Below are 23,650 nucleotides of genomic sequence, written 5' to 3' on the forward strand. Positions count from 1 at the left end.
GTGGTAAAGAGAAAGATTAAGATCTGACAATCATGAACATAGAAATGATTTTTGAAAATGAGCAAGTGATAGGATGTGAAATAATAAAGAGAAAAAAGAACAAAAGGTCAAGCACAGAATACTAAGGGATATCCATCTTTTGTGTATGTGATCTTGACAAAGATCCACCAAAGAAGACAGAAAGTGAGGTCAGAAAGGTAGGAAAAGAAAAAGAACTGAATAGTGTCACAGAAAAAAGGGTGATGAAAAGAGGGTGATCAGAGTACTAAAGATAAGATAAATAAATAATTTTTACTTATGAAATACAGATTTTCACTCAGAGCTATTCCAAAACCTTTTTCAAGGTCTCAGGTGTGTTTATATCTAGGCAACTCATTAGACTGTAACATTATGTATCCCCAAAATATTTGGGGGATCTTTTTATTACATTGGACTGATATTGATGCTAATTTGTTGGCCTCCACTTCCATCAGGTAATAATCATCATTTCAGACTATAGTTTTCATGTAGAGCTCACAGCATTTTTTCATTAAGTTTTATTTTAGTTGATTTTTTTCTTCCTGTTGTGACTACTACACAATCAAAAGAAACATTTTCTAATGCAAATTAATAATTCATTCCTGAAAGAAAGAGCTTAGTTATTTAGGTACAGGTATGGGCTTGAGAAGTGGCTGGGAACAAAGATTATATAATAACAATATACTTGCCTAGTACTTTATCATTTTACACATTCTTTTATGCCTATATTCTATTCATTATGACTACCTTTGGACTTATTTTGGGCAGATGTTATTAGTTCCATTTTAAGACACTGGGAGATTGAAAAGTTAGTATTTCCTAAAAGACAGCACTCGAAACCTGGACTTGAGGAAGGAAGTAGCTAAGTTCCCCTTTGTGGGATGTTATGGAAAATGTTCAGTATCCCTAACAGATGCTATTGAGATCTATAGATTTATCTCACTTTTTTGATTCATCATCAGAGTCTCTTCATTTGATATTTTTATGGAATTTCTTTTTTGTAATTTCACATTTGATGATATTTTAATATTTAGAAACCAACCACCTTCTTAATTTTTTATTCCTTAATTATTTTTCAAGTTTTCAAATTTAGTGATTCATGTACAATCTACATCACATTGTTACTGTCTTAGGGAATGGGAAGTAGAGTGAAAGGAGAGAGTTTGGAACTCAAAATTTTAGAAGAATCTTAAAATGTCTCTATATGTAAAACTGAAGTATTCATTAAAAAGATATTTGGTCATAACTTGCTTGCCTACTGCTATACTGGGATTCAGGGGAAACTGTGCTATGTGGATATGGAGTTAGTGATCCTGTGCCCAACTTCTAGTTCTTATTGCTTCTGTAACTTTGGGGGAGTCACTCAAACTCTATGAGCTTCATTGTATTTTGGGGGATAAACAAATGAGTCACAAAAAAAAAAAATAAACTCCTTTCCAGTTTTAAATCTATTAAACTTTGATCCTGTCTTGGTGGTTCAGTGCAGAGGTATCTTGCTCTAACTAGCATAAGATCATAGTTTTAGGTTTGGAAAAGACCAAGAGGCAATGAAGTCCAAATCCCCTGAACTCTCTGCCTATTTTACATATAAAAACAAACAAACAGACAAAAAAGAATGAGGAAATTCAAATGATTTGTCCAGTGTTAAACAGCAGGAAAGTGATTGAGGCAGGTACAGAATTCAGGATTTTCTGAGTCAAAACAAGGGCTCTATCCATAAAGCCAGCCACCTGCCTGCCACCCAGCTGGTATTCCTAGAAGAATACCTTCTCTCACAGTAGCTATACCAGATGTTTAGAGCAGGGTGGCCATCTTTGCCCTTTTATTGCCCAATTCTATTCCTAATGCTATCCTGGTTCTTCTTTGGCTACAGTTGAATACACCTACAATCACCCCTTCTCTCCCCTTTCTCATGTATATGGAGCCAACACATAATCCCTCTTCTCAGTCTTCATGGCTTCCTTAGTAGTGGTGGTGAGAGTGGGTCTTGGCTGCCAGGAGGGCTCATTCTTCTACCCTTCACCTACCCTTTCAAAGCTACAGATGGGATTACTGTGTTCTAGGAATAAGATATATGGGAAATTGTCTTGGCTCCACCCCCTGCCCATTTACTAATGCTTTTACTAATCCTTTCCCTCTCCACCAAAAGTTATTTTGGTGTGCATTTTTGAGTGGAGGACAGGATCTGTCCACCTTTTTTCCCCTCATACATTTTCTACATTCCATTTCCTACTGAAGCCATTTAATTTTGCCATTTCTAGGTCTCCTATTTCCAGTTTCCTACCCCCTTCCAGCTGTCAACTGGATTTCATCTACCAAAGGAATTTTTAAAAGTACATACTGGGTCTAGCTAAGTGGCTTAGTGGATAGAGAGCCAGTTCTAAAGACAGGAGGTCATGGGTTCAAATCTGTGTGATCCTGGGCAAGTCACATAATCCCCATTGTCTAGCCCTTACCACTCTCCTGCCTTGGAACCAATACACAGTATTGAATCTAAGAAGGAAGGGAAGGTTATTTTTGCTTATTTTTTAAGCTATATATTTGTTGTCAGAGAGACCCCAGACATGTCTTGTGATTCATTGTTTTGGACTAATCACTAATCTACTCTAAGAGAGTTCACACGTTTATTGTCCCCTTTATATGGACTATTTTCTTTTTCTCTCTATGGGTCCTTTTCTAGATGACACTACTTCTTCAGCTTCTCTTTCTTCTCCAACATCTACTCATCTGCTCCTTCTATATCCATTCCCTCTATGCCTACCCCTTCCACCTCTACACATTCTGTCTATGCTTCTTTTGCTTCAATTCTTCCTACCTTTGTTCCCTCTGCCTCTGCTCCCTCTCACTCTACCCTATCACATCTACTTATTCTATATCTTTCTACTTAATAAGCTATTTTTGCCCTTAAATGACTACAATGACTTTTCTTTCTTCTTCTTTTTCTAGTGCTTCCATTTATTTTATTACCGCTGCTCAATACTTTAAAAAAATTGTTAGCAATACTATTTTGTGATTTATTTTGCTACCTGGCCCATAGTAAGCATTTAAAAATGCTTGTTGACTGACTAATTGCCCATATTACTTCAATTTTTTCTACTATCACTTCTACTATGACTTTAGCTATTATATTTTCCATTCATACTCATATTACTTTCATTATTACTTTCCTTTCTGTTAGACCATTACCTTCTCTGATTTCTATATCTACTAGGACTATTTGTATTACTGTATCTTCCTCCATTATTTTTGTTTCTGTTCATCATTTTTCCTACCATATCTTTCCTTTCTTTAATTTGGTCTTAACAACAGTACTCTAAGATGAGCTGAAAAAAGATCCATGGGTCGTTGCATTCATCCTTGTTGTTTAGTCATGTTGATGGTGGGTACATGTATTATCACTTTTAGAAATCAAATATAGAACTTGGGACTAAGAATTTAGAATTAAGTTTGAGGATTTATGAAACAAAGATCCTGAACCATGCTTTTTAGAGTACATATAGAAGAAAGTGGAATTAAACAAATAGTTGCTTATCCTAGAGATAGTTACTTGGTGAAATTTAAAAGGGAAGTTAGAAAAATAAAAGGGAATCAATCACAGAAAAATAAAAATAAACACTTAAATTATTTAGGGTGTTAATTTATTCAACGGTCACTCAATAAATGTATTCATTAATAATGTCTTATATCTGTGTTGCACTGTAGGGTTTGTAGAGCTTTTTTCAAATCTATCATATCATAAATATTGAATGAAAAAAAAATAGGCACACAGAAGTTAAACTGCAAGAATAAATCATAAATGATGTCTTTCAACTATATAAACCAAACTAGCAATATTTGAAATTCAATTATTTAATATGTGGGCAAATCTGAGCTGGCATTTCTATAAATTTTCTCTCCATCTATGTTTTATAGACTATAAAAGAGAGTTTCTGTTACATGTGTATAGATAATAATCAGTGAAGAAAAAGCCTATGTGAAAATATGAAATCCTATACAAGAAATCAAGGGTGAAAAATTTTGGGCCACAAAATAGCATAAAGAACATGCAGGAAATCTGTTGATATCTGGCTAAAAAAAATCATACAAACAGTTCAACTTCTGGGAATCTTCAAGGAAATAGAATTTTTTCCCATTGAATTCATATAATGGTCTACCATCCCAAAATGTCTTCCATGTTAGACAGTCTCCTTTGCAATTCCCATTTTGGAAATTTAGGTTATTGTTTCTCAGATTGACTTGAGTGATATTGAAATCACTTTAAAAGACTGATATATGTTAATTTAAGGTCGCCAAGGAATTCACTTATGTAATTCCTAAATGAAACACTCAAGTCAGCTGCCAAACTTTTTATGGTGTTTTAATTACAAAAGGAGGAAGAAAATATTAGAGGGAGGGAGGGAGGGAGAGAGAGAGAGAGAGAGAGAGAGAGAGAGAGAGAGAGAGAGAGAGAGAGAGAGAGAGAGAGAGAGAGTAGGAAAAAGAAAAAGGAAAGGAAAAGGAAAAGGGAGAGAAGGAAAGAAGTTTAACTCAGACCCACTCTGTCTCAGCCAGAGTGGGCTTTAAGGCCTTGGATAGCCAAGGCAGGGAAAGGGATCAATCCTTATCACTCATGTGTCCAATCTGAAGAAAGCAGTCCGCGGGGCTCCTCCAACACCAGCACCAGCCTTGAACTGACTCTAGCCCTCCTCACAGGAAGTCCCGAGAACTCCAGAGGCTGTTCTCTACCTCACTTCCTGCATCTCACATGTGCCAATGGTGGCTCTAGCTTGACTTAGGACCACCCAGAGGTATGTCCTTTTTTTGCACATGTCTGTTGAAGGCCATATTCTCAAATGATTAAATCTTGAGTTTGCTGCAGCCCTTCCTAATCTTGTTACACTGAGTAGGGTGGAGAATGTAGTTTCCAAGATCTGATTCTGTTATTCCAAGTATCTCTATTGTTATTGATCAGGAAATAGTTAAATCTGATCTTCTAAAGAATGGTCTGAATAGGGTGGAGTAGTTTTGAAATTCACACTTAGTTTTATAATCTGAAACATTTAAATACAACTCACAATTTTCAAGGATTTACTGCTGCTCAAATATGATTAGAATTCCATTTTTTTTAATTCTGCGAAAGAGTAATGAATTTTGCACTGAGAATGAAAAAAGATGAACAGAGCCAGAAATAGGTAATGGGACTTGATACTCAGAAATAGAAAGGACATATAGATAGGATAGGATATAGGATATAATAGAAATAGATATGAGAGAAACTAGTTGATATTAATGAATTCATGTCAAGTGCCCCAAATGAACTATGTATTCTGGTAGCTGAAATTCTGCCATCTCTGGGCCATTGCAAAGATAAACAGGAAAGGGAAAATTAACAGGTCTTGTTCTCAGGCTCCAGTTCCCAAGTCAAGATATTAGAGTTTCTATGCTCCCTGAGCAGGCACAGAACTGGTACAGTGGATGGAGAACTAGACCACGAGTCAGGAAGATATCATGAGTTTAAATCCAGCCTCAGATACTTGGTCTCTGTGTGACACTGAGAAACCCACCCTCTGTCTGCCTCAATTCCTCACTATAAAATGGGGATAATAATAAAAATTACCTGCCAGTGTTATTGGTCACCCTTCTCTAGCATACTCTCTGCTCTAGGTTTAGTGACATTCCTCTATTTGCTCTCTTCTGACCTATATGACCATTCCTTCTCAGTCTTCTTTTCTACATTGTTTATTTTATAACTCTAATTTTAATTGTACCGTGAGGTTTTAACCTCAATCCCCTTCTCTTTTCTCTCCATACTCTTCCCATATGAATCACATTAGTTCCTATGGACTTAGCATTCCCATACAGAAGAATCCCAGACTGGCATACCACCAGCTCCCTATTGAATGTTTTGAACCTGTTACTCCATTGATCAATCAAACTGGAGACATACAGAAGAGAATTCATTAACTTTCCCCCAAACACAATCCTCTTCTGAACTTACATGTTTCCACTGAGAGTATTATCAGTCTTCTAATGAGCCAGGTTCATAACATGGAATTTAGTCTTAATTCCTCATTCTCCTTAACCTCACATATTCAATTGCCAACTTTGTTGATTTTACCTGCAAAAATATCTTTCTTTTCAGCTTTCTCTATTTACAAGAATGCCATACTGGTTCAGGCTCAACAATTTATCTAGTCTATTTTTTAAATTTTATTTTTATTGTTATGCAAAATATACTTCCATATTGGTTATTGTTGTAAGATCAAACTCAAACACAAGCAAAATTCCCAAATACAGTCATAGTGTTCTTTGTTGTGTCTTCCAGAATGGCCCCAGATCATTGCATTGCTGAGTGTAGCCAGGTTTTCACAGATAATCATCATTCTGTATTGAAGTGATTGTTTACAGTATTCTCCCAATTCTGTTTATTTGACTCTACATCAGTTCCTGCATTTTGTTCCATATTTTTCTCAAATCATATTGCTAATCATTTCATATAGCACAGACTCACACAAAATTCTGTCAACAATGTGTACCATAATTTATTCAGCCATTCCCCAACTGATAGACATCACCTCAGTTTCTAATTCTTTGTCACTAAAAAAAGGACTGCTACAAATATTTGTATAGAAGTATTTCCTTTCCCCATTTCTTACCATATCTTTGGAATATAGACCCAGTCGTGGTATAACAGGATAAAAGAGTATGCACAATTTTATAGTTCTTTGGAAATAGTTCCAAATTGCCCTTCAGAATGTTTGAATCAGTTTACAACCCCATAAACAATGCATCAATATCACAATCTTGTCACAACCCCTCCAACATTTACCACTTTCATTTCTGCTATATAAGCCAATCTGAACCACATGAGGTGGTAACTCCCAGTTGCTTTAATTTACATCTCTCTAATCAAGAATAATTTATAACATTTTTCATATGATTATTTCTGGCTTTGATTTTTTTTCATTTGAAAATTACTTATTCATATCCCTTGACCATTTGTCAATTGGGAAATTTACTAATTTCTTATACATTTGATTTAGTTCTCTATAAATTTGAGATATATACTGTTTATTATTTTTAGGAAAGGTACTTCTATTCCTATGCTTTCTAGTGTATTCAATAGGAATGAGTGTTGTATTTTGTCAAAGGCTTTTTCTGCATCTATTGAAATAATCATGCTTGTTAGAATGATCAATTATGTGGATGGGTTTCCTAATATTGAACCATCCTTGCCTTTCTGGAGTAAATCCTACCTGGTCATAATGAATGATATTCATTATCTCTTGCTGGAGTCTTTTTGTTTGTATTCTATTTAAGTTTTTGCATCTATGTTCATTAGGGAGATTGGTTTGTAGTTTTCTTTCTCTGTTTTTGACCTCCCTGGCTTTGGAATTAGTGCCATATTTGTGTCATAAAAGGAATTTGTTAGAAATCCTTCTTTGCTTATTTTGTCAAATAGTTTGCATAATATTGGGATTAGTTGTTCTTTGAATGTTTGATAGAATTAATTTGTGAATCCATCTGGTCCTGGGGATTTTTTCTTAGGGAGTTCTTTGATGTTTTTTTTCAGTTTCTTTTTCTGATATAGGGTTGTTTAGGTATTCTATTTTTTCCTGTGTTAGTCTAAGCAATTTATATTTTTCTAAATAGTCATCCATATCCCCTAGATTGCCATATTTATTGACATATAATTGGGCATAATAGTTTTTAATGATTGCCTTAATTCCCTCTTCATTTAAGGTAAGGTCTTTCTTTATATCTTGGATACTGTCAATTTGGTTTTCTTCTTTCATTTTTTTAATTAGTTTGACCAGTACATTGTCTATTTTATTTGTTTTTTCAAAGTACCAGCTTCTAGTATTATTTATTAAATCAATAGATTTTTGACTTTCAATTTTATTAATTTCTCCTTCAATTTTTAGGATTACTAATTTAGTTTTATTCTTGGGATTTTTAATTTGTTCACTTTCTACTTTTTTAATTAGCATGCCCAATTCATTGACCTCAGCCCTCCCTAATTTGTTAATATATGAACTCAAGGATATAAGTTTCCCCCTGAGTATGGCTTTGGCTGCATCCCATAGATTTTTAAAAGATGTCTCATCACTGTCATTTTTTTCAAAGGAATTGTTCATTGTTTCTTTGATTTCTTCTTTAACTGATTTTGGAGAATCATATTGTTTAATTTCCAATTAATTTTTGATTTGCCTCTACATGTACTCTTACTAATTATTATTTTCATTGCATTATGATCTGAGAAGGTTGCATTTATTATTTCTGCTCTTTTATACTTGTTTGCAATGTTTTTATGCCCTAGTACATGGTCAATCTTTGTGAATGTACCATGTACTGCTGAAAAGAAGGTGTATTCCTTTTTGTCCCTACTTATTTTTCTCTCTCTTTGTTAATTACCTTTTAATGATTCTCTTGAAATCTGTATTTGGACATCAAATTTTCTGTTAAGGTCTATTCTTTTCTTTATGAATGCTTGGAATTCTTCTATTTTATTAAATGACCATATTAAATGACCTTGTAAGAATATAGTCAGCTAGTTGATTATTAGTTGTAGACCTAATTCCCTTGCTTTCCAGAATATCATATTCCATGCCTTTTGTTCCTTCAAGGTAGATGCAGCCAAATCCTGTGTTATCCTCACTGTAGTTCCATGGTATCTGAATGACTTCTTCTTAGCAACTTGTAATATTTTTCCTTGGTCTGGTAGTTCTTCAATTTGGCTATAACATTCCTGGGTGTTGTCAGTTGGGGATTCAGGAAGCAATCTGTGGATTCTTTCAATCTCCATTTTTTCATCTTGTTCTAGAGAATGTTGGGGCAGTTTTCTTGTATAATTTCCTGTATATGATGTCCAGGCTTTTTCTTTTGTCATGGTCTTCTGGTAGACCAATGATTCTTAAGTTGTCTCTCCTGGAACAATTTTCTAAATCTTCTGTTTTGTGAATGAGATGTTTCATATTTTCCTCAATTTTTAAATTCTTTTAATTTTGTTTTATGGTTTCCTGCAGCCTTCTGAAGTTACTTGCTTCTAATTGTTGTATTCTGGTTTTTAAAGACTGAATTTTTAATTTTAATTTTAATTTTTCAATACTGAATTTCATCCCAGGCTTTTTAGTCATCCTTCTCCTTCTGGTCTAGTTTTCTTTGGAGGTTGTCTTTCACTTTCTTTGCCTCATCCTTCATCTCCTTAGCCCCATTTTCAAGCTGATTAATTTTGGCTTTCTAAACACTATTTTCTTATTTTAGTTCAAATGCCTCTGTTACCAGATGATTTATCTTGCTTTTTAAATTCTTTTCCCAGTTGTTCAGCCTCTCTTAATTGTGTTTTGAATTGTATTTTGAGTTCTTCCAAAGCCTATGTCCAATTTGCTGGAGTTTCTGTATTTTTGCTTGGTGTTCCTTGATTCTCCTCTGTTACATTTGCTCTTTGTTCATTGCCTGGATAAAAGCTGTTGATTGTAATTTCTTTTCTCTTTTTCTATTGTTTGCTCAGATTTGCTCTTCTTTTCCCCCCTGTAGTTGCCTGCACACTTGCTCCTCTCATTATGTGTTGGATCTGTGGTTTTGGGCTTTTCTGTCAGTCTTCACCCTTGGAGCTTAGTCAGTAAATCTCTAAGAGCAGTCTGTGGGGGAGGTGGTGTTGGAGCTTGAGTTTCCCTGCCCTCTTAAGGCTTACTGAGATAAAGCCCAGCTGAGTTGAACTTGTAGAGCTGGATGTGCCCTGAGGCCAAAACCTTGGGAAGGAGGTGCAATATGAAGTGTCTTTGCTGCTGTGACTAGGCTGCCTCCTCTGTGCTTTTCCTCAAGCTGTCTACCAGCCACCTGTTTTCAGAGTCCTGAGCCTGGCACAGCTAGTGGAGGTACTCCCTCCTGACTAATGCCCTTGCCTGCCCAGAGATTCCAGGCCCTGCTGGAGGCTCAGTACTGTAGAAAGGGGGGGGGGTCCTAGGACCTTCCTTCTTCCTTCCCCTTAAACCTGAGTGTTCTCAAATTCAGGCTTTTTGGGGGTGTACTTTTTAAGTTTAGTCCAGCAGGAGGGTTCCTTAGCTCTGTCCTATTGTTAGATTTGGTTTTCAGTCCCCTAGGACCATTTGGTTTTTAATCAGTGAGGAAGGGTTTTCAGAGGTCTGAACTTTCACTGCCTCTACACTGCTATATTGACTCCACCTCCTCTCTATAAATTTGAGAACTAAGAACTTTATCAGAAATATTTCTTGTGAATTTTTTTCTCAGTTCTTTGATTCCCTTCTTATCTTGGTAACATTTGTTGTTTTTTTTTTTAATAAAAGCTTTATAATTTAATACAATTAAAATTATGAATTTTATCTAATACTCTCTAGATCTTGTTTGGTCATAAATTGTTCCCTTCTTCAAGGATCTTCCAGGTAAAGTATTCCATGTTCTGTAATTTAGTTATGTTATCACTTTTTACCTCTAAATAATTTATCTATTTTGACCTTATGTTTGCATAGGGTGTGAGATGTTGATCTATACTTAGATTTGCCATACTGTTTCCTAACTTTCCCATAAGGTTTTGTTAAATGGTGAGTTCTTATTTCAAAATCTGGGATCTTTGGGTTTTAGGTCACTAAGGTAATTTACCCTTGAATATTGTATATCTAATCTACTCCATTCATCTACCATTTCATTTCTTAGGCAGTACAAGATTGTTTTGATTATTGCTGCTTTATAGTATAGTTTGAAATCTGGTACTTCTAGGTTTCTTTCCTTCACTTTCTTTTCCCATTAGTTCCCTTTACATTCTTGACCTTTTATTCTCCTAGTTGAAATTCATCATTTTTCTAATTCTACAAAATAATAATTTGGGAGTTTTATGAATAAATAATTTAGGCAAATTGCCATATTTATCGCATTAGTTCACCCTACCCATTAACAATCAATATTTTTTCCAATTGCTTATTTCTGATTTTATTTGCATGAATATTTTATAATTATGTTCATATAATTCCTGTGTTTGTCTTCACAAGTATATTCCTATTTATTTTATAATGTTTAGGATGATTTTAAATGAAATTTCTCTTTTTAACTCTGGCTGCCAAACTTTGTTGGTAATATATATCGAAATGCTGATGATTTATGTAGATTTATTTTGTATCCTACAACTTTACTAAAGTTATTGATTATTCCAACTAGTTGTTTAGTTGATTCTCTTGGATTCTCTAACTATATCATCATATAATCTGCAAAAAAAAATGATAGTCAAAATTGCCTACTCTAATACCTACAGTTCCTTTTCTTTCCTTGCTGCTAAACCTAGCATTTTTTATACGATATTAAATAATAGTGGTGATAATGGGCATCTTTGCTTTACTCATCCTTATTCGGAGAGCTTCTAAAATCCCCATTTCAGATGATATTTGCTGAAGGTTTTTGGTAGATACTATTTATTATTTTAAGGAATGACCCATTTTTTCCCTAGGTTTACTAATGTTTTTAAGAAGCATGGGTATTGCATTTTGTTGAACTCTTTTTCTGCATTTATTGAGATGATCATGTGATTTTTGTTAGTTTATTTATTGATATGGTCCATTATGCTGATAGGTTTCCTAATATTAAAGTAGCTCTGTATTCCTGGGGTAAATACACCCTGGTCATAGTGAATGATCCTTGTGAAATATTGCTGTGGTCTTCTTCCTAGTATCACTTTCTTTTTTAATGGCATCTATATTCATTAATGAAATTCGCCTATAATGTTATTTCTCTTGTTTTTTTGTTTTTGTTTTTGTTCTTGTTCTTCTTATTTGTTTTTGTTCTTCATGGCTTAGGTATCAGTACATATGTTTTTCATTAAAAGAATATGGTAGGATTCCTTTTTTTGCCAATTTCCCCAAATACTTCATTTAGTATTGGGATTGTTCTTTAAATATTAGATGGAATTCACTTGTGACTTCATCTGGCCCTGTGGATTTTTTTCTTTAGGGAGTTCATTAATGGCTTGTTTGATTCATTCATTGATATGAGATTATTTAAAGGTTTTACTTCCTCTTTTGCCAATTTGGAATATTTGAATTTTTGCAAATATACATTCATTTCACTTAGATAGTCAGGTATATTGGCATATAATTATTCAAAATAACTCCTAATGATTGCTTTGATTTCCTCTTCATTGATGCTGTATATAGCCTTTTCATTTTGATACTGATTATTTGATTTTCTTTATTCTTTTTTAAAAAATAAAATTATCCAACATATGTTTTCATAAAACCAACTCCTTGTCTTATTTTTTTTTAGTTCAATGCTTCTCTTACTTTCAATTTTATTAATTTCTCCTTTAATTTTTAGGATTTAAAATTTAGTTTCTAAATGAGGATTTTTAATTTGTTCTTTTTCTAGTATTTTTTGGTTGTTTTTTTTTTTTTAGTTTCATACCCAGTGAAACTAATACCCAATAATCTTGATTTTCTCTATTTTATTGACTTAAGTGTTTAGGGATATAAACTTTCCCCTAAGTGCAGCTTGGCTTTGTCACATAAATTTTGACATTTTCTCCTCATTGTTATGCTCATTAACAAAATAATTGATTTTTTTCTATAATTTGTTCTTTGACCCACCCTTGTTTTAGCAGATTGCTTAGTCTCTAATGAATTTTTGATTTATCTTTCCTTGGAGCTTTAATTCATTATAATCTTTATTATTGTTATGATCTGAAAAGGATGTATAAATTATTTCTGCTTTTCAGCATTTGGCTGTGAAGTTTTTAATGCCCTAATAGATGGTCAATTTTTGTGTAGGAGCCATTTACTGTTGAAAAGAAAGTATATTCCTTTCTATTCCATTAAATTTCCTCTAGTGATCTATTAGTTAAAACTTTTCTAAGATTTTATTCCTTTCCTTTATTTCTTTCCTGTTTATTTTTTGGTTTGATTTTTCTACACATGAAAGGAGGGGAGTTGAAGTCCCCCACTAGTATAACTTTATTGTCTATTTCTTTCTGAAATTAATTTAATTTCCCCTTTAAAAATTTTAAGCATATACCATTGGTGCACAAATGCTTAATACTGATATTACATCATTGTTTACATAGTGCCATTTAGCAAAATGTAATTTTTGCCTTATCTCTTTTAATCAGATCTACTTTTGTTTTTACTCTGGCTGAGATCATGATTGTTAATCCTGATTTTTTTTTTTACTTTAGATGATGCACAATAAATTTTTCTCAACCCTTTTTCTTTACCCTGTGTGTGTCACCCTACCTCAACTGTGTTTCATGTAGTAGGATTCTGTTTTTTTTAAAACCCTTATTCTCCATTTTAGAATCAATACTGTGATTCTAAGGCAGAAGAGTGGTAAGGGCTAAGCAAAGGGGGTTAAGTTACTTGCCCAGGGTCACACAACTAGGAAGTGTCCGAAGTCAGATTTGAACCCAGGACCTCCCATCTTTGGGCCTGGCTCTCAATCCACTGAGCTAACCAGCTGCCCCCAGGATTCTAGTTTTTAATCCACAATTCTATCCATTACTGTTTTATAGGTGAGTTCATCTATTCACTTTCACAGTTATGATTACCAACTGTTTATTCTTCTACATTGTATTTTCCCCTATTGATCTTAATATTTTTTTCTTTTCACTCTGTCCTTCCTCACCAGGGTTTTGCTTGTGTTACCATGTCATATCCCCCTTCTTCCTGTTACTACCACCTGCCCTTAATTTGTTCCCCTCTTACTTCTCTATAAGGTAAAATAGGATTCTATGCCCCAGTCAGTTTGATTGTTGTTTTCTGACTGAGCAGGTTAGGAGAGTAAAGTTTAAGCATTGCCCATCACCACCTTCATCTGCCCCTCCACTATAATAGTTTTTCACTCCTCCATTGGTGAGATAATTTATCTCATTCCATCTCCTTCTCCTCTTCCCCTTTTCTCTTAATGCAATCCTCTTTTTTCTCCTTGATATTTTTCATATAATATCATCCTAATTAGTGTACTTCCCCACTCTCAGTCTCTGTATACTCTTTCTAACTATTCTACTACTAAGAGTTTTTAAGAATTACTAACACCATCTTTCCATGTAGGAATTTGATCTTAGTGAGTCCCTTAAATTCTCTCTTTCTTATTTTCCTTTTTAGGTTTCTCTTTGGTCTTGTGTTTAGACTTCAAATTTTTCTATTTAGGTCTGGTCATTTAATCAGGGATGTTTGGACATATACTTTATTAGATGATCATTTTTCCCCTGGAAGAATATACTCAGTTTTTCTATGTAGGTGATTTGGGGTTCTATACCTAGATCTTTCACCTACTGGAATATGGCATTCTATATCTTCTGATTCTTTAAAGTGAAGGCTGCTAAGTCGTCTGTAAACCTAACTATAGGTCTATGGTAGTTTAACTGTTTCTTTTTGCTTGCTTTCAGCAATTTCTCCTTGACTTGGGGCTCTTCAATTTAGCTATTATATTCCTAAGAGTTGTCATTTGGGGATTTCTTTTAGCAGGTGATCTTTGTATTTTTTCAATCTCCATTTTACTCTCTTATTCAAGGATATCTGTGTAGTTTTCTTCCACAATTTCTTATATTATGATATCCAGGATGTTTTTGTTGTTGTTGTTGTTGTTGGTTGTCATGGCTTTCATGTAGTACAATAGTTCTTAAATGGTTTCTCCTGGATCTATTTTTCCATGGTTACATGATTTATGATCCACAACCCCACTTTCTCCTCCCCCTTCTCAAAGTAGACAAGCAGTTCTGCTAGTTTATACATGTATCATTGTTCAAAATCTATTTCCATGTTATTCATATTTGCAATAGAATGATTCTTTATCATCAATACCCTAATCACATCCCTATTGTACTATGTGGTTGATCATATTTTTTTTTCTAATGCATTTCTGGTTCCACATTTCTTTCTCTGGATATGGATGTCATTCTTTCTCATAAGTTCCTCTGGGTTGTCCTCAGTCATTGCATTTCTACTGATAGAAAAGTCCATTAAATTCAATTTTGCTATACTGTATCAGTCTCTGTGTACAATGTTCTCCTGGTTCAGCTCTTATTGCTCTGCATCAATTCCTGGATGTCTTTCCAGTTCACATAGAATTCCTCTATTTCTTTATTCCTTTCAACACAATAATATTCCATCAACAACAGATACCATAATTTGTTCAGCCATGCCCCAATTGAAGGGCATCCCCTCATTTTCCAATTTTTTGTCATCACAAAGAGCACAGCTATGAATATTCTTGTACGTCTGTTTACTTATTATATCTTTGGGGTACAAACCCAGCAATGATAAGGCTGGATCAAAGGGCAGGCATTCATTTATAGCCCTTCCCTGGATCTATTTTCAAGGTAATTTATTTTTTTCAATGAGATGCTTCCCATGTTCTTCTGTTATTTTTTCCTATTTTAAATTCTGTTTTATTGTTTCCTTATATCTCATGAAGTCATTAGCTTGGAGTTGTTCAATTCTAGTTTTTAAGAAATGACTTTAAGCCACCTTTTTCATTTGGCTCATTTCTTCTTGCATTGCTTTCACTTCTCTTCCCAATTTTACCTCAACCTCACTTAGTTGATTTTTAAAATCCTTTTAGGGCTCTTCCAGAATCTAAATCCAATTCATATGGCTTTGCATGTGTCTATTTGCTTTTATTCTCCCCTTCTACTTCTGTTCCTTGCTTTTTGTCTCCATACATTTTTTTAAATGTTTGCTCATTTCCCCAGCCTTTTTCTTGAGTTTTGCTTTCATTTTAAAGGTGGGCTGTGTTCTCCGGAGGATAAGGAACTCTTTTAACCTTTAGTTCTTCCTTGATGCTCCCCTTAGCCTTGTTTTCTGGGTTTCTGCAAGTTTTAATTTTTCTAGGATGGCCTGTGGGCTGGGAGCTGCTGATTCAATCCTCCCCTGAGACTGTTGATTGCTCAAATTCTAGCCTCAGGCTTTTGGTCTCAATCAAGGCTTGATCAGGTCAGACACACTGCACACAGCAGACTGCCCTGCCCTATGGTTCCAACTAGAGTTTTGGCCCTGGCCAGAGACTGGGGAATAGCTCTGGATCTACCTAAGGCCCCAAACTGGGATTTAGGTCCTCACCCATAAAACCAGACTGGGTCTCCAAGTTTCCACTCTGAGCCCATGAAGATTAGGCTCAACAGAACAGACTAGACCAGGATGGAATTTCAGACCTCACCTAATGTTTGCTTAGTACTTTGGGGTGTGTGTCGGCTTGCATTGCTGTTGGTCCATGCAGGGTCTCAGAGTCTGGATGCTGGATTGGATCTTAGGTTCAGAATTTGGAACAGAAGATGTGTGTGTGTGTGTGTGTGTGTGTGTGTGTGTGTGTGTGTGTAAGCTTGTTCATTATTTCTTTCTGTAGCCTTCTATTGGATGTGCTCCCCTCTCACCATAGTACCCCAGATGTTCTCTGACTCCCTTTCAAGTTCTCTTCATGAAAGTTGCTTCACTTTGTCTCCTTCTTGGTTCTTTCACTCCTGTATTCATTTTATGGGGTTACTTCAAGATTGTTACTTTAAGATTTTCATGATGGTTTCAAGCTTTCATACTTCTACCCTGCTATCCATCTGGACTATTTTAAAGCCCTCTAATTGTGCCCCTTCATCAAATCTCTCTCCCTTTCCAATCAAGCCTCCATATAGGCTTCAAACTTTTTTTCCCCCTAAAATGTAAATCTGACCACATTGCTCAACTATTCAATAAATTCAACTGCTTTCTCATTATCTCTAAGGATAAATACAAATTCCTCTCTTTGGCACTTAAAGTCATAAGGGTTAAATTTAAAAGTCCTTAGAATTTTTATAAAGTTTATTAGAATTACTTGGATAGGTAAAAACTGAGAGAGAAAAAAAGGCTTGATCTAGCTAGCCACATGGGTGATCCCAATGTGGCTTGCCAGGGTGGTGTGGGTGACAAATTCACACAGACTCGCATAGACTCAAGTGACTTAATTTACTCAATGATTTCTCTCATACCATACTGGATTCTGGTTCAAATATTTAACAAGAAATGAGGTCAAGTGTGAGACCCCAGAAAATAAAATTTCCTTCATACAATCTCCATTTTGATTCTTTGGGAGACCAGAATGTTAAAACTCACCTCTCTTGGATACTCTAGGAGATTAAAATGTCAGATCCTCCAATGAATCATTCCACATATGTAACCTATATATCTAAACATTCTTTTACTAGAGATATATAAAATATTGAACCTTGCAAAGAGAGAATCACAATTTGGGGAATAAGAGGGAAAGAAAAAATGAGAAAGAAAAAAAAGATTGATAGACACATTGACAAAAAAACAATTAGGGGACATTCCCCTTTGCCATAAGAGCTTACATTCAGAATCAATGATAGATTCAACCCCCTTCATTTTAGTTCTTTATTTCCCAAAATTAACTCTGGATCTTTTGATGTAGTATGTGGTTTCTGCAGACATCCTTATGACATCTTCTCCAGAAGATTCACTTTTTTGAGTTGGGGTATTGGTTATTTTGTTCTGCTAAAATTGCTTTGAAAGATCAGAAACCTATCCATATATGCTATGTGTATAAAATTATGAATAAAAATAAAACCATAACAGCACCAGCAAGGCCCAATTACAGTGGCTTGTATCCTACAAGCATGCAGGACAGTTGCACCAGTATTGCACTTACCCATTGGCAGCCAGGATTATAGAAAATTACCATACTATAAAAGAGAAGAGGACAAAAGTCTGAGGTAAAAGGGAAATATTTTTCCCTGTTCTTATTTTACCTTCAATTTCAAGGAGAGGGGAGCCAAAATGAAAGCCAAACAAAAGTACCAGTAAAAAGCTGGCACAGGGAAGTCCAACATCTGAATTTGTCAAACAGCTGCTTCCTCAAACCTCAAAATGAGTCCTCTCTCTTGGCATATATCCTCATCAATCCCACATGGATTTTTGGTCTCCTTGACCTTGTGCTTCTTTATACTGTGCAATAGCTCCTTAGTAATCACTTCTTCTGAAATCAGATGCAATTAAATGGTAGGTTTCCTTAGTCTAAAGATTTTGGGTATGCATTGGTATTAGGTCTAATAAATATTGTAAACTTATCTTTCAAAATCAAAAACATTAATACTGATTCCATGTACTCAACTACAAAAAAAAATAAACAAAAAAATAAGAAAGGAAAAATCAAATATCCTATTGAAAATATAAATAAATACAATAATAAAAATTCATAAATTCATATTTCATATCAGATTTGACAATAGGTCAGCCACTCAGAGGCATAACAAAAGGATTTCTCAGTCAAAAGCAAGCTCTATCTAACTTGTCCTTACTAACTTGTCCATGATCCATGGTATGAGTGTACATATTTTTTTAACCAGGTAAAAGCTTGTTATAAACAGTAATACAACAGCTAATATGGATTCTAAGAAGTGCCCCAATTCCCCAAATCATAAGAGCCCTTTGGATGAAAGTAGCCCAACTTGTCTATGGACTTTTATAATGGCATCATCTCTAGTCTAATCATAGAATGAGGGTACAAATAAATACAATGCAATAAAGATAATTTTGTATAATGGAATGTCTTAGCTTAGATTTATATGTAAAAAAATTAAATCTAAAAACAAACAGCAAATACAATAATTTGTGACAGGATAGTCACTCAATGTCAGGAGACAATACCCATTTTATATGTCAGTAATGAATCCAAGAGTCCTTTTCTCCAATTTTGTCAGCTGTTAGAATAGTTTGCTGGAGATTATTTATATATACTTTCTTTCCTATAGATCTGTATTCAAGATTGCATTACAAAGACTTCTCTACTATAGGGAGGAAAACAGACTGAAAGTTATCATCAATAAGGCAGTGGGATCTGAAAAGGCTTAAAATTCACCTCCAGAATCTATGAGGTCCTCTCCTCTCCTGAGCACCATCATACATCTTGATTCATTTGGCCATATTCTTAGCCATTCCTCTGATTGTTCCTCTGGCCATCCCTCTGGTTATTCTGACCATTCTCTGTGGTACCCTACAGTGATTAGAGATTTTTTGGCATGGTGCTTTATGAGCTGAGTTATAATTTATCCCATTATAATCACTGATCCTGTTGGAGGATATATTGTTATCATTATTATTATTATTATTTCTCCAACTTCTACTATTTCTATTTTCTTGTTCTTCTTTCTATAATCCATGGCTACATGACCTTCCATCCCACAAAAAGAGGATGTGATTGGTTGCCTCATGGACTCCTTTCAAGGAGCAATGACCTATGCCTTTCCTACAGTTCTTTCTTTTACTCATTCACTTAATTGAGCTATATCCTTCCTTAATTTCTCCTATAATTTAATTTATCCCTTCTTTAATTTCTCCTATAATTTAGTTTATCCTTTAATTTCTCCTCTATGTCAGTTTTTTTCCCTTCCTTAATCTCTCCATTTCCTCCTTATCAGCTTCTTCTCTATCTTGCTTGTCATGACCCTCAAAGACATATGTACATGAAGGGTGGTGGTGTGGAGTGAAGCTGGAGAGGTACTTCAGAATTGAGTTGTAATGGACCTTGTAAATATGGTGAGTACTCTCACTTCTGCTCTCTAAGTTCTTTAGAGCAGTTTAAAATAGACACTAGTGCAGATCAGCCCAGGGCACCAGTGACCACCAGCAATTATCTCAAGGGCAAATGGTAACAACTCCTGCCTCTTTCGCCTCTGCCACTTCCCACTGCTCCTGATATTGGTAAGGTCCCCCCTCTTTTAACCCCCTCCCCTGCAGGGGTCCTAAGGCCCCTTTGCTTAGGTGGAAGTGGGGGATTAGAGAGAGTAACAGGTAAGCCTTTCCTTCCCCTGGGGATCTTTGTGCAGATATTCCCCTACTCACCCCCTACTCACAAACTCCAGCTGCATTGCCACAGGGAAGGTCCAGCCTCACTCTCCACTCCAGGGATTCCTGACAAGTGTCAAATGATCAGTCAAGAAAATAACAAAGGAAGACAGCTCTATCTTTATGGCCATGGGAATGCTTTGCATCTGATAGCTGCTCCTCCATCCCCAGGCTTGATGTTTATTTTTATACCCATTTTCTTGGTACACAGATACATTACTTAACACACATTTTTAAATAGAAATAATTATAAAAGTGATACATTAACTTTTAACAAATCACTTGATTAACATTCTGTATTCTTATATTTTGATTACAGACAGCATAAAGGTTTCACACAAGAAAAATGATTTCATCACGGGTGACTTAATTTTCTCACTACCCTTTGAGGAGTTTTGAGCTTACAAACAATCAAGGAAATTTACTTATTGCTTTTAATAAAAAGAAATAATCAACCAAGAGTTCTTAAAGGACAATTCAACAATGATATCATTGAGGTTGAGGGGTACTGGGAACACAATTCATATTTAATATTAGACTGGTCATTTTTCAGGGTTTACTAGGGAGTTTCTGAAATCCTTTCTGAGTTTGTGAAATAGAGTCCCTGAGACATATTGAAGTACCTGTATGTGTTGTATGGGCCTTTATGATTGATTTGTGTGCTGATTTCATGAGAATAAGTTTCTGTAAGTGGGAAAATTCTGAGCTTGGCTTGTAGCTATGGTTTTACTGGGAATTATGTACCTAAGTAGAAGTTAACCCATGATAGTCTTTTGGGGTTAGATTTGAGGGTGTGACCTTTTGTTGATGTTTTAGAGAATTAGGGTACAGGTATTTTGCTCCTGCATTATTCCTTCTGAGACTAGGGGGAATAATAATCATGTCAATTCCATAGGTAAGGGATGTAAATGAGAGAGGTTATTCAAGGGGAACTGAGTGGGCAATCACATCTTGCCAAGGGCCACTCTGTGGCCTCCTTAGCTACTATGCGTGACTCTGTCAAGGCATCATGGCCTGATGGCTCCCAGCACTACATGGTAGTCAAATTGTGATCTCTCCATGCCATTGCACAAATTGTCTTCTGTGTTTAAAATGTATTCCTTCTTTACCTAATTTTCTTCAGAGATTAATTCAAGAGCCACCTTCTCTATGAAGCTATTTTTCATATATGTGTATGTATATGTTTCAATATAAGCCTGTCAAATGTTGTCCCCCACATAAATAATAAGCAACTTTAGGGCAGAGATTTTTTTTCATTTTTGTCATTACATTTTTAGTGTAGAGACAGTTGGTTGGTATAGTGAATAGAGTACCAGTCCTGGAGTCAGAAAGATTCATCTTCATGAATTCCATATACTTACTTGCTGTGTGACAATGGGTAAGTCACTTAACCTTGTTTGCCTCAGTTTCCACATTTGTAAAATGACCTGGAGAAAGAAAAGGCACATATTTCCAGATCTTTGCCAAGAAAAACCCAAGTGGGATCACAAAGTATTTGACATGACTGAAACAAATGGACCACAATATTAACAACAGCATGCTTAATAAATGCTTTTGGACTGTTAATCATTTCAAATCATATCCATGTACTTTCCCTTTCCTCCATATAAGGCTCTGAGGAAGGCAAATTAAGAAACATAATCACAGACTAAAGCATACAAACATATATAGGAAAGGGAAAATCAAAATACAAAAATATAACACGGTAAGATAAAGGTGCCAAGGGCATTCTAAAGGCATGATCTGTATGAAAATCCTAGATGTGCCAGCTAAGACACCAGAGGTGGGGATGGAGAATTTAGCAGAGGTCATTTAGGATGATCAGACTATATTCTTCACAGCTGCAGTGTCTACCTTAAGTACATGGATTTCTATCAATCAATAATTCCAATGAAAATCTTCATTATTGGCTCAGTAACCCAAATGCATTGCCTCTGGAATACTTTAAAATGATTTTTTACTTCATCATTTCAGTTATTCTTCAAATGCTACATATTACAACCCAGCCATATTGATTCATGTTGTACTATATTTCATCAATATTCTCCCCAAAAGTTTGTCATAGGCTGTCACTCCATGTGCTAAAGCACCGGTGGCAAAATTTTTAGAGACCAAGTACCCAAACTGCAACCCTCACACTGCATTTGAGCCAACCCTTTACCCCAGACTTCCATTGGGCTTCCATTGGGCTGCTAGGCTGAAGCACTGGTCATGTTAGAAATGTTCTCAGGTGCTCATGGATAAGGGGAGGGGAGAAACCCCCTCTGGCATGTGTGTCATAGGTTTGCCAACACATTGCTAAAAGATGTATTGATTTTTTTTCTAATGCGAGGAAGGTGACAGTGAAACACTGCCTATATTACTTCACACCTGATTTTTATTTATAATTTTAATGTTAATTCTGGTTACTTTCATAATTCTGCAGTCATAAGACTGTTTTGAACTATAATCCCTTCCTTCTCAGTTTACTATTATTAGAATTAATAAATGAGTCCTTGCTTTTATTATCTTCACCATTGATATAATATTTCTATGGAAAATATATTTCTCAGCTGTGCATTTTTAATACAGAGCTGAATGTACCATTTTTCAAATAAAAATAAAAAGAACTATCACTATCAATTAGACCTTTGTGTTATGGTCACTGATCTGTAAAGGGGCTTAGAGTAGTCTATGAACATTTAGGTACTTATCAATGTAGTCAGATATTAGTCCTATGAAACATTTCTCAAAAAAGAACTAGACCCAAAACCCACAATAAGTGTTATAAAAGCCAAAAAGTCACAGAGAAGACGGGATCCATAAGATCATAGTTTTAGATCTGGAAAGTCTCTTACAGCTTCATTAATCTAATCAATTCATTTTACAGATAAGAAAACTGATCCTCAGAGGTGAAGTGATTTTTTATGTGGCAGAACCATCATCTGAACCCAGGTTTTTCTGATTTCAAGTCCAGCATTATATCCATAATTCCAAGCTACTGCCTTTTATTTATTTATCTACTTTAGACCCATTATTGGCAGGCCACTGTGCTAGGTCTTTGGGCAAATACAAAGATAATTAGGCTGTGATTCTTGCTCTTAGGGAGTCTACTCTCCAATAAAGAAAGATCACAATGGGAATGAGCCAAAAGGAATTTAAAAATTTGGCGTCCAATCTTTTTCTTTCTTTTTGTTATACCTTTCCTTCTATCTTAAAATCAATACTAGGCATTAATTCCAAAGCAGAAGAATGTTAAGGGTTAGGCACTGAGGATTAAATGGCCTGCCCAGTGTCACACAGCTAGGAAATCTCTGAGGTCAAATTTGAACCCAGAACCTCCCATCTCTAGGTCTATTTCTCTATCCAGTGAATCACCTAGCTGCTCCCACATGCCAATCTTTTTTCAAAAGAAATAGTGACTTATTTTCAAAATCCAGCCTCTCATTCTCATTAACATGCTAGTTTAAAGTATAAACCATTGAGATTACCATTCCTCTGAGTTACTCCCAAATTAGGCAAGGCTTTCCCATGCCAAAATAAGATTCCAGGGCCAACTTAAATAGCATGGGGAAAAAGTGACTATACTTTTAAACCAGGACAGCTATTTGGCAATCTCCCTGCTAAACAGAGAGAATATAGCTGATTAAGTCACAGAAATGAAATAGCATAGGTGAGACAGGTCTCAATATATTACACAGCAATTATAACCCCGCGGGACCTGTTCTAGCTAGATGTCTCTTCCTTGTACATGATCTGAATGAAATTCAGAGAAAAAATAATTCAACTTATAGGCTACATAATATGAAAACCTACTTAGCTGCGGTGTTTATTTCTTTAGATTTGCC

Source organism: Monodelphis domestica, chromosome 4, assembly GCF_027887165.1.
Source record: "Monodelphis domestica isolate mMonDom1 chromosome 4, mMonDom1.pri, whole genome shotgun sequence".
Classification (NCBI taxonomy): domain Eukaryota; kingdom Metazoa; phylum Chordata; class Mammalia; order Didelphimorphia; family Didelphidae; genus Monodelphis; species Monodelphis domestica.